Source organism: Columba livia, chromosome 11 (assembly GCF_036013475.1).
Source record: "Columba livia isolate bColLiv1 breed racing homer chromosome 11, bColLiv1.pat.W.v2, whole genome shotgun sequence".
Taxonomy (NCBI): domain Eukaryota; kingdom Metazoa; phylum Chordata; class Aves; order Columbiformes; family Columbidae; genus Columba; species Columba livia.
This window is the reverse complement of record NC_088612.1, coordinates 1108483-1120644: the sequence shown is the minus strand read 5'-3', so window position 1 is coordinate 1120644 and position 12162 is coordinate 1108483. Positions and strand designations below refer to the sequence as shown.

Below are 12162 nucleotides of genomic sequence, written 5' to 3'. Positions count from 1 at the left end.
CCTTGTCCTGAAGTCCTGGTTGGATGCCTTAGCTGCATGCTGGAGGATTTTTGTGTGTCCTGTGAAGGATGAGGTTGTGGCTGTGCCCTTTATACTGTGGCAAGATCAGTATCTTTTGGAAGTGCCTGGGCTGAAGTTTGTGAGCAGGGAAAGAAGGGACCCAGGAGCAGGTGGTGGGCGCCCAGCCCTCTCTCCCCTGCCTTCCCAGCCCCAAGGGAGAAGCAGCACCAGCCTCGGGACTCGGTGTGCCATCTGAGCTCGGGTAATAGCTCTGTCCTGTAACGGGTCACATGAAGAGCCAGCTATTAATGCTACATAATATTGGGGGAGTTTTCTGATTTCGAGATCTAAATCTGTGGCGTGCTTCTACCTGTCATTGTGCGTGTCCGTCCCTGAAGCCACCTCCTCTCCAAATACGCAAATGGAGCATCTAGAAGAAAGGAGCTCTGTGACTTGTCGAGCTGAGGACAGACACTGCTCCATTTGTCTTCCTCCAGTATGCTTGCTGTGTTGGAGCTGGAAGTCATTAACTGGCATGTTTCCCCTACTTTGGGCTCTGATCTAAGCTTATTAGGGCAGCTTCCTCTGTGGATCTGTGCAGTGCTGGTTTCACTGCTGCCCTGATGAAAGAATAGTTGTTCGGCAGCTTAAACACTACCTCTTTGCTTCTGATATGCCCTTGTGACCTGCTCAGAAGATACGAGCTTAATAAGGCAGGATTGTAGATACTTACAGTCCCACCTGCGTGGTGGGAAGGAAGCGTGTGCCTGTTTAATGGGAAGTTGTCTGGGATACAGGAAATCTGCTCCGGAACAGGCAGCGCTGGAAGGCCCTGGCTATATATACGAGCCATATGTAACCTGGGGCATTATTAAGTATGCTTCTTGTCCCATGGGACAAAATGTGGAAATGAGCCCCATTCATCTTTGTGATCAGTGAGATTTTCTCTGAGCACGTGGGGTAGGACTCAAGATGTTGACTAAACTTCTGGCAAAAGCAAGGATTGAAACAAAAAAGTGTAACTTTGCACCAACTCCGCGTGTTGTGAACTCAGTGGACAGGGACAAAAAGTTTTAAAAGTAGGTTATTGAAAGCAAATCTGTGACTAGGTGGTCCTGGAGAGGTTTAATTGGGGGATATCTAAACTGTTTATCCTTTCCCAGGGGTAAGGAAAGCCATGAATAAACTGATGTGTGCTTTGATTGACAGCCAATGGCCGCATTCTGTTCTGTCCCCTATCCCTCCATGAGAAATGGTTACTGAACAAAGCCCTATCCAGCCTGGATATACAAATGTATTAAACAGTTTCCATTTGAACTTGATATGCTGGTCTGAAGTGTTCTGTAAGTGTACAGGTACATGCCATTTGTGATAGCATCTGCTTCAAAAAGGAAAAAATACAGCATCTTTCTGGCTGTTGCAATAATCACTGAGGTTAGCTATGGTTTCCCTGAGAATAGCTGCTATTTCATTTTACTGCAAGAACATTTGTATAAAGGATTTTATGGCACTTTAAGCTGCCTGATCCTCATGCACAATAAAACCTCTGTTGATTTCTTTCCCTTCTTTCCCTTTCCTCTTTCTCTGGTTCCCCCTCCCTGTGAGAGCTGTTTGTTCTAGAGTTTGAGTGCCTGAGAGAGGTCTCGGTACCTTCTTCGCCCTCCTTAGGCACTGTTCACTCACAGGGCCAAGGCTGAGTCAGCATTAGTGAGGACGTGGCAGGAATATTTCCATGTTTTGGGTGGTGTATCTGTTGTGGATTTTATGCTTCTGGCCTCTGAATGCGCACATCTGAACCTCCTGGGTCAAGTCAGTAGACAGCAGGGTGAATTGCTCCTTTGATAGATTTACCTCTCGTGGCTGGGCACATACAGCAGGCACTAACACCATTTCTTATGTGCAACCACCTATCTTCACAGAATTTGTAGGACTCTACAAGGATGGTCGTGCTTATGCTGCCCTGTTACAGTTTCCTCCCAGATGTGACATTAAGGCTAAAGGTTTTACCATCTGAGTTGCTGTGATGACTTTTATCTGGGCCAAGGAAGGGCTGTAAGTGAGGCTGAGCAGGTAAAGCAGGTAGAGCTGGGTTTCTCAAGCAACATCTCATCCTGCTTGAGCATCTCTGTTGAAAGCACGAGAAGTGCCAGTGCTGAAGGCAAAATAGCGAGAGTTCAGCCACAAGCTCTGGAGGGACGTGCCAGCCAGGACAGCGTCCCATAGACACACGCACCACCAAGAATTCCCTCCTGCTGAGCCAGCAAAAGGCTGAGGACTGGCCGGGGGCCGGCACCCGTTGGCAGAGCAGCCCGCGCAGGTGGCAGTGCCGGGGCCCAGGGCCGCATCTGCACCGTTACCGGCCAGGGCGGTCTCACTCCACGCTGAGGCACCTGGCCCGGCAGCGGCAGCTCTCCTAAGCAGAGGTGCTGACTGGAGAACAAAACAGCCAAGGGCCATGTGGCTTTTCCTTTGGATTTCTTCTGCTGAGCCTTGCAGATTCACACTGGCCATCTCTTAACCAGCATGCAAACAGGCAGCCCAAAACCTGAGTCTCATGTCCAGAAGCACAGGGCAGCTTAAGGACCTTCGTCACCTTGTGCCTGGCAGAGCTTGGCCAGCGTGTACTTTGTCCCGTGTCCCTCTGGAGCTGCCCAGGGCCCCAGGGAGCACAAGAGGACAGAGGGACCTGCCGGTGCGGCCCGGCCAGGGCTGGTGGGAGCGCGGGACCTCGGGAGCTGCGGACTCTGAGCGGCGCGGGCCGGTTCCCGCGAGCCGAGCTGCCCTCGCCCTGGCTGTCCTGTTGCGCTCCGACCAGTGAGCGCAGGTTGCAGCCAGAGGGCTGACTTGTGACTAAGAGTGGGGGTTTGGTTTTGTTTGTTTTGGCTTCTTTCTTTCTCCTAGTGCAGCACAGTCAGGTCTGGGCAGCTAGCAGGGCTGTAACAGCCTTTCTGTAGGAGGCTTTGTGGTCTACTTGCACTGAACGAAAAGCGGGGTTTGTTTTGGTTTGTTTTTAATGAAAAGAAAAATCTTTTCCCTTTTTTTTTTTTTTTTTGTATCAATGCTCTTTGTGAGAACATTAAACTGGCTCATTTTCCTTTACCCAGCTCTTTCCACAAAGCACTCTTTTCCACTTGTCCCTTTAACAACTTCTCTTGCTTGGGTGAAGCGTCCTGATTACAAAGCAGCTGTGGGGTGCTGGAGCAGGCTTGGCAAAGCCAGGCGGCACCCCTGGGACGGATACCTGTGCAGGGCAACGCCACCAGGTGTAGAGCTCCTCTGGAGGTGAGGCAGCAAGGGAGATCTGCTGCTTGGCTTGTACCCAGAGTACCTGAAGAGTACCCCAAAGGGCCTGAATGAGGCTCCCTGTGCTGGGCTTGCTAGTGAGAGTAACAAGAGTGGCGTGAGTGTGTCAGCACAGCCAGGCTGCTTATGGGGACAGGTGGAGAAGAGAGAGTTGTGGGTGTGGAGAAGTGTGGGTGTAAAGAAGCTACTCAGTGGAGGGGTGAGGTTGGAAGGAACGGATAGGGAAGAGCCAGAGGCACAGATGTCAATCGGGATACTGGTGAGGTGGCTCCTGCCCATGTGCTGCTCTGGCACCCTACATGACCACCTTCTTCACAAACCCTCTCTGTTGGGGTTATTGGAGTTAGGAGGAGTCTTCCAGAGCATGAAACCCCCAGGAATTTATCACAAGGTCCTGGAGCTCAGTGCAATGACAGCCCTGGTGCCTCCGGTGTTCCTGCTCAGCAGCAATGGGTACAAATCTGTGCCCTGTCTCACTGCAGGCACAACCAAACATATAATGGCATTCAAGTATGTGCCACCCAAGTCACTCCGCCTCAGAGCCCTCTGAGGTGACAGTGCTGCTACTGGACTTGCTGGTGCTGCCCAGTTGTGCTACCGACTGCTGGGCACGGCTGTGTCCAGCGAGCTCTGCAGGGACACACGTTGTGTGGGGCGGGGTGGCCCCTGCGGTCCCATAGCGCTCTACTTCTGCAGCAGCCATTTGCCCCTGCTCTCCGTGGAACCATATTTCTCCTCTTCTTCCCCAGGCCGTGGAGCCACAGGTCTTTTGAGTGTGCTGAGGCAGCAAGATCCCTCGTGATGGCAGGTACTGCTGCCAGGCTGGGGCTGCGCCGGGGACACGGAGCATCCAGGATGAGGAAGGGGTGGTCCTGGCATTATCTGCCTCCTCTCACTGTGCATAATGCCCAGTAGAGACACGGAAGAAATGAAACTTGCCCCTTCCCTTGTGCTTCTTAAGGTGTAGATGCTGCATAACTCAATCCTAAACCTCGGGCAATTGTGCTGGAAATACGGTCACTCATGGGTGACAAAGCAGCAAAACACGGTCTCTGCCACCTCAGGGCAGGCAAGGAGGTTAATGTTTCATGGTGTAGTTAGCTGACTGGAGCAGCTCTGTCAGTGTTTCGCTTGGTAGAAATTATTTATTAACAAGGAGGGTTTTCAGACTGTCCCAAGGAAAACTATTTGGGAAACGGCTGGGATTTCTTCCAAGAAGAGCTATTTGGATCATGAGTTGAAAACTGACCCACAGATGCACACTCCTGTCAATCAGTTACATTTAGGAAAGATTAAAAACTCTGAGGCAGAGCCAAGTACTTAAAAGGCAGAAGTGTTTGCATTGATTCCAGTGGTAACATGCCAAGCCTTGTGGTGTCCCGAACCAAGTGCAGAGAAATGAAAAATATGAATAGGCCAAATACTGAGATCCTTGTTACAGAAAAGGGCCACTTGAGACTGCCTAAGATGTGGCCTCTCATCAGGGCCATACACTAATGGAGGGAGCTCTCATTGCAGTCCTCAGCCATAGCGTTGTGCTCAGCATCCTCAGCAGCCTTCTTATTCCTCAGCTGCCAGCTTGCTTTTTGTTTCCATTCCAACGGGGGGAGACGAAACTACCTGCTCTATTTTTAATCCTATTTGTCTGTAGATAAACTGCATGTTAGATGATTCATAGATCTTTATCACTTCATAAAGTTTAGACTATAAAAAGCCTGCCCCTCTCTTTTGACTGACAAATAACTAAGTAAGCCTTGCTGCTCTTACTCAAAATCCAAGTTGAACACTTCTGAGAGCACTGCTTAGTTTCTCAAGTGGCCCGTGTGGCCTTTGAAGAGCCAGAGGGGAATCTGTCCACTTGTGTGGCCTTCAGGAAGCACAACTGTCCGGTTTCATCTAGAAAGACCAAGTTATGGAGCCCACCTGGTTAAGGAAAGGCTGGGCACGGGTAGGCTGTGCTCAGGGAAAGGCTGGGCACGGGTAGGCTGTGCTCAGGGAAAGGCTGGGCATGGGTAGGCTGTGCTCAGGGAAAGGCTGGGCATGGGTAGGCTGCGCTATGGGAAAAGCTGGGCGTGGGTAGACTGTGCTCAAGGAAAGGCTGGGCATGGATAGGCTGTGCTCAGGGAAAGGCTGGGCATGGGTAGACTGTGCTCAAGGAAAGGCTGGGCACAGGCAGGCTGTGCTGGACCGTGCCAGGGCCTGGGCCCAGCAGTTTGCAGCGGGTGGTTGTACCTTCAAACCCTAGTGCTGATAACTAACTTGGACTTTGCATGAGCCGAGGGTTTGGGGTTTTTGGTGCCAGCGTGGCGTCTCTCACTGACGCCTCCGTTCCCAGGGCACGCGTGGTGCCCAAGCCTTGCAGTGAACTCCTCTGCATCCACGCGTTGCTCTGTGGCTGTGCTGGGGTCTGATGCTTGGTTATAAGAGGAATAAATTAATGGTGTGATATCTCCTGAGTTAGGTTACTGCTCTTGAAATGAGACTGGCCAAGGGAGCGAACTGACCAATCTTTGAACTTCATACTCAGTCCTTCTCTAATTGCATATATCTTCTCCAAGGTGAATGGAAGCTACCCCCAAATCTACAGGAGAGGGCACCTGAAGAATTGTGGTAACCCACTTGGGCAGAATTTCCTTGTTAATATTGTATTTTAGTGAACAAAAGAATAGGTAAATTTGCCTTTTTTTTTTTTTTTAAAACTAAGAGCATGGAATGGCACTTGGGCAGACATCGGACAAAGCCCAAAGAAGCCTTTACCTCAAAGATACTTGTCAACAGAGGCTTGAGCTTCTTCTGAACCAAGACCATGGATTTGGATTAAAGTAGCAACTTCTTCTGTCATGGAAGAAGAGCAAACCTGAGCCTGGGCTTCTGGACATCCTCAAACCTTGTACATTGATCCAGCTGCCACCAAGCCCAGCTGGAAGTTGATGGTTCCCCATAAAGACAGTATAAAAGCTGTTGCGATGCGGTATTTTATGGAAGCTATTAAAAACGTCAGCTGACCCAATCTGTATCTGAGAATGTTTATCTTCTCACACACATTCACCTTCAATTAACAATTCAGTGGTTGCAAAGACTTTTTAACCTTTGTCCACAGTTTTTATTCTGATTTAAAATGATACATTAGCCCTTTCCTTGTTAATGTGTATTACTAGTCTTCATACAGTTGCTTTTTAAAATAAACTAAGACTAAGAGAAAGGAGGGAATAGTAGTGAGACCTTTCCAGGCTACTGAAGACCAATGGGAAAAGTGGAGGCTGCCCTGCAGATTATTTTAGCAATGGTACATGGACGCTTTGAAATCTGGACAACTGCTTGCATGAGGAGGATTTTGGTTCCGTAACCGTGTGCGTGTGGATGTAGTGTGGAGGAGGATGTACGAGGAGGGAGCGAGTTTGACTTATCTTAAATCATGTTTGGTACTACTAGTCAAGAGAGCAGCAAATATTTTGCATTCCACTGGACCAGGCCCAAACCCTTCACATCAAAAAAGAGGTTTGTTACTTTAGGGACTCTTCTGCTTCTTCCAGCGTATTTCCTCAGCTCTCCTGTGGCCGGTGACACAGCCCAGCACCCAAGCTGGTGGAAGACTGAGCCCTCCGATTGCTGAGATACCAGTGAGAGTGCAAGCGGTCTTGGACCTCGCGGTAGTCAGATGACACTTGTTGGGGCTGGAGCTATCACCAGAGGCTGACACAGAAGATCAAGGGGTTGGAGGGTGGCTCCTGCCTCCACATGTGATTGGGAACATGTGAGTCCCAGCCGGGAGCGCTAACGGGGTGGTGGGTAATTCCAGCCCCCTGTATCTGTCCTACCCATGCGGCAGCGGTGGTGGAGCTGGAGGGATGGCTGAGCGGGGATTAAAGCCAGTGTGGCAAGTCTGTTCTAGCATTCCCAAAACACAGGGAGGACCCCAGCCTCTCCTGCATTGCTGTACGTACTGATACAGAGAGGAGCTCATCCTCCTGCAGCCCCCATCACCTACTCTTGTGGGCAGCGTAGATCGATATTCCCCATCTCGTCAGTGTGCCCAGGGATCTGATTCTGATTAACGCACAAATCTTGGTGGCAAGTTATGAAGAACCAGTTTTAAATGGTCACTCCACTGGGACACTGACAATGGATATGGAGATCTTACAGGTGGTGTTTTCTACAATAGAGTAATAACACAAATCCTGTTTTACAGGATGCAGCAAATAAAACCTCTATATCTGTCACCTAAAAATCACATCAACATTAACTCAGGCTGTTTGCAAACTTGAAGGATTAGGCCAATTAAACGAAGCAGGGGGGCAGGGAGCAGAATGTCTGCCAGAATAGGAGAAAATAGTAAAAATTCCGATGAAGAGTTTCACTCGGTGTGCCTCGGACCGATGGGGCTGCATGAGTTTGGCATCTCTTGATGGTTGTACTTTGTGTACCTTGTATTTTCATGCCAAGCACTAAGCTGAATGCTTCTCTGTGGATTTATTCTGTTACAAAGTGTTTGTTATTTAGCCTCATGGCCATTTCTGGAGTCTGTGTCTGTATTTCTGTTTAAATGGTTGCTTTATAGATTTATATCACCAAGAAGACCAACCTCAGCCAGGGAAGTAGTAGTAACACTCTTTCTGCTAACAAGGAGGAGTCATAGAGAATTAAAAAGAAAAAGCCAGCCCTCAAAAACTAGCATGTGAGAGGTGTGTTTATATGGAATTGTTGGATAAAGTTGTGCAACTCTGTATGCAACCGAGCGCGGCCAGGCTGCCGCTGCTGCCAGGGATGCCACCCACACGTGTCTGGGTTAGGCCGGCACCAGCTGCCTCCCCAGCCCGAGCTGAGCCGCTGCCGGGTGTCGCTGCTCTCCCTCCCGCTCCCCGGGGCTGTGCTCTGCTCCTCTCACCTCCTGCCGCGGCTCCTCGGTGCCACCGCTCTGCCGAGCCTGCCCGTGCCACAGACCCCATGGGCCAGGGTGACGGAGCGAGCCCGGAGGTAAGTCAGCCCCCATTAAAGACATGGGGTCTATCAGTGTGTCTGTAGATAGGTAAGTCAGCCCCCATTAAAGACATGGGGTCTATCAGTGTGTCTGTAGATAGGTAAGTCAGCCCCCATTAAAGACATGGGGTCTATCAGTGTGTCTGTAGATAGGTAAGTCAGCCCCCATTAAAGACATGGGGTCTATCAGTGTGTCTGTAGATAAAGGGCCAAGTGCAGCAGTGATCCAGCAATGCCCCGCGAGGAGCTGCCAGGTGAGGCTCCCGCAGGCGGCTCTTTGCAGGCAGCACCGAATCTTGCTGCGGATACACTGGAACCCAAGAGACACCACGAACACGCCTAGAGCACTGGCCGTGGGATCGATTCGTTCATTAGGTGATGGCTTCTTCTGAGAGAAGAAACAGAATTGAACTTTCAGAAGTAAAACCAGGAGAATGTCTGGACCTCCTCAGGGACCAGTTTGCTCACTTTTATTCATGAGGTAATGAAAACAAACCTTCCTGCTCTCTAGCTCCTAATGCTCTTTCTGTATTGGTGGCCTATTTTTCTGCTTAAGGACAGGGAGGGACTGTTGAATCACACACCATCTCATGCCCTCCTCCTCCTCTCATTTAAATATTAATATGATGAATTATTACAAGAGTAACAGCTGTGCACTACTCATATCACAGCAACATAACCTTCCCCTCACCAGAGCACAGCTATTCCTGACTCGCGCTTTCTGCTTGACCTTCTCGCTTCTTCTGGATGACTTTTTGAAAACTACTTTTGTTAGCTCTTGTTGTGGTGGCATTAGGATAGTCGTTCATTCTGTTTCTTCTGCTTAAATATTAATGATACTGAGGAATTCAAAAGATAGCTTCAGTAATGGTAAGTTAAATATCTGTGTGTATTCTCCTACGAGATCTGTTTGCTTAGAAAGAAATATAAAGGATTAAGATCAGTCTTTCTAACTAACACCTATAAACATTTCTCTCTTTTAGAATTACTAGAATAATTATATATTGTCTTTTATATAAATAAGCTCATTGTATATTAGTCAGCTAGTGTCTCTAGATAATGCAGAGGAGTACCCAGTGTTGTACCTAGAAGTACTAATGCACTGCATTCTCCATAGATAAAGTATTATGAGAGCCTACTACTAATAAAGTATTATGAGAGACTACTACTAAAATGATGAGACAGCTCTGTAAAGTCTGCTGGAAATAAATATTTGGCATCAAACAAAGAATGGGAGGCCACATGGAGGAAAGAGAACACCATGAGTTAGCTCAACAGGACTGGCAGTGCCCAGGTAGAGCCTCCCCAGGCAGGTGTGAGGTGTGAGGTTTGGTGGGTGCTCTCCCTGCTGAGCACCTTTCACACGGTTCTTGTGTTGGTTCCTGTGTGCGGTTGACAAAGCCACAGGTTTTTTCTCCATGAAAGTGTCGCTCTGTGGAGAACTTTCAAGCTGCGGAAGGGGTGGTGGGTTTGTTGTTTCTGGCCCGCTGCTGTGGAGAACTTAATGCCAGCAGGAGCGTATAGAAATCAGTTTACTGCATTTGATCAGTTGCTCATATTTAGCATTGGATGAAACTTTTCCCACGTTCCCCTGAACTTTAACTTGCTGCTCTTGTCACGTAGGGAGAAAAAAAATCTGAAATGCTCTAACAAAGATTTTGAAATTAAATGTCAATATCTTGATTTGTAATTTTTCATTTTCTTTTATTTTTTTCCTAAATCAGTGTTCTTAAAGTCAAACAAGATGCCTTTCTTTTAAATGAAATGTCGGTTTATTGCTTTGTAAGGGTTTTCTAAACAGTTCACAATTATAATGGAGAACCTAAAAAATTAATCCAAATTTACAAAGGGTGCCCTTCTATTCCCACTCCAAAAGAAATCAGTAGGAGCTTTTTCCTACCCTGCTCTTTTCTGAGCAAGTACTTGGTGGAAGCAAAGAGCCCGATCCTGACTGTTTGCAATTACCACTGTAGCCAACAAGAGTAAACTCATGGATTGAGACATGCTCAGGACCGCCAATATACCTATATATATGTTGGGGGGGGGGTTCCTCTGTATTCTGTTCCTAAAGTTTATGGCAGTTGGATTTTTTTTTCTCAAATTACCATTTATAAAAGGGATATTTTTAAGTTCTCCTGCAGGTTACTGAATTGCAAATTATTCAGCAAAAACGACACTTTTATAAAAAGCCTTTATACCTTGATAAACTTGTAGCACATCCCCCAGACAAAATCTCACTTCAGCCAGTCCCTCCAGCTGATTATCTGCAGTGATTGCGAATGAAGCGTGCAGCGATCTCATAACAACTGTCCTCGTGGACGGAAGAGAAACCTGCTGTCAGAACTACAAATAATTTATGTAACCCAATTTAAAGCTCTAACAAAATGTTCCCTTGTTAAGAGGATTGTTATACTTAACGTGTGAGATGAAAATACTTTCTGAAGGTCAGGAATGCACAGAAGATAGATTAGATCTCTCGAAAAGACAAAAAAAGAGGTTTTTACCAGAAGTTTTTCCTCTGTCAGACACTCAACTTGGCATTCTCAGAAGCTTATATAAGCACAGCTTTATTCCTGCAAACGCTGCGTTTGCTCTGCAGAGGGAGAGGAGCCTTGGAGCTCCAGCTCTGCACATGTGAAAACAACTGAAGGCAGACAGGGGACTCGGGTGGTATTTTTTGCCAGCATCAACGGCATAAACAAAAGCTTGCTTTAGAAACCACAAGGGTGGATTTGGGGATGTATTTCCCAGGTTGTGGCCGCCACAGCTGCCCGCACGGTGCTGGAGGAGCTGGGCAGTGTGTGTACCTGCCCTGGGTCTCGGGCCGGAGAGGGTGGGCTTGCTGTGCAATGCCGCATTAGCCCTACCAGCGGGATGGAGCTGTTTGAGGTCTTCTGCTAGTGACCACGGCTTGGTAAAGGTCCTGGGAACCGACCTGCTTGCCACCGAGCGATGGAGGCGCAGGACAGCTCTGCTGGGGCTGGAGACGCGGGCTCTGAGAAGCACATCTGGCCCAGGCGGGGCGTTGGGACCCGAGCCGTGCACCCCTGGTGTTCAGTGACCCGCTGCCCGCGCTCAGTTGGGAGTTAATGCTGTCTTCGTAAAACTGCCAAACTATGCCACAAAACCTGAATTGGGCATGTTGGAAAACAGCTTTGTGAGATCCAGCTTTTCGTAATAGGATCTTGGAGATAGGGCAGGTTTTGAAATGCTTTTCACGTAGGATACCATGGAAATAAAAAGACATTACAGGCTCTGTAACCATCAGAAAGCCAGGTTAATGTCGCTGTTGCCCTTATCCCCTGCTCACACTTACATATGATTTATGTCCGTCCTTCCACCAGCCAAAAACTGAGATTACGGAGAAGCCAATGATGGAAATTATTTAAACACTTATCTCCTCACCTCCTTCCCTGTTGCATTCCCCTAATTCCTGGGGTCCCTCCTGTAACCCCAGGTCTCCTGCCCACCCCCTGGCTGCCCCACAGCCTGGCTCTCAGCAGCGGGGGCTCCAGGGTCTGTGCCTGGGATGGAGGGGAAGCAGCAGGTTTGGGGCAGGAGAGGCTGCGCAGCTGCACATCGGAGCAAAATAATAGGAAGAAATTCCACCCTGGAGAGTGGGATATTTTCTCTGCTTTCCACTGCTGAGAGCATTTCCCCAAAATACCTTTGTGAAGGCAAAATGAAGTTTCAACAGGGCCCCCTGCATCCCTGCAGTGATGCCCAGTGCCCCCATAGGGCTTCCCTGTGCCCCTCCAGCAAGGCCTCACTGACCCATGGGGAAGGCACTGACAGGGTTATATCTTTTTCAGAAACTCTCTGGTCCACTTTTTCCCCTCCCTATTGTGTTCCTTTGTAGGAAGACCACTTTACCACCACCTT

The 12162-nt window shown here is 48.6% G+C and overlaps 1 protein-coding gene across 4 annotated transcripts in view; it reads left to right on the top strand.

The window, feature by feature from the left end:
- MAPK6 (mitogen-activated protein kinase 6) overlaps positions 1-12162 on the top strand; it is an 83945-nt gene that overhangs the window by 46717 nt on the left and 25066 nt on the right. Inside the window, exon 1 of one of the 4 annotated variants that reach the window (XM_065076404.1) lies at positions 8974-9150. The exons of the other annotated variants lie outside the window; for them this stretch is intronic. The gene's annotated coding sequence lies outside the window, so the exon portion shown is untranslated. Of the gene's footprint in view, positions 1-8973; positions 9151-12162 lie in introns of those variants that run through there. 4 annotated transcript variants of the gene reach the window in all.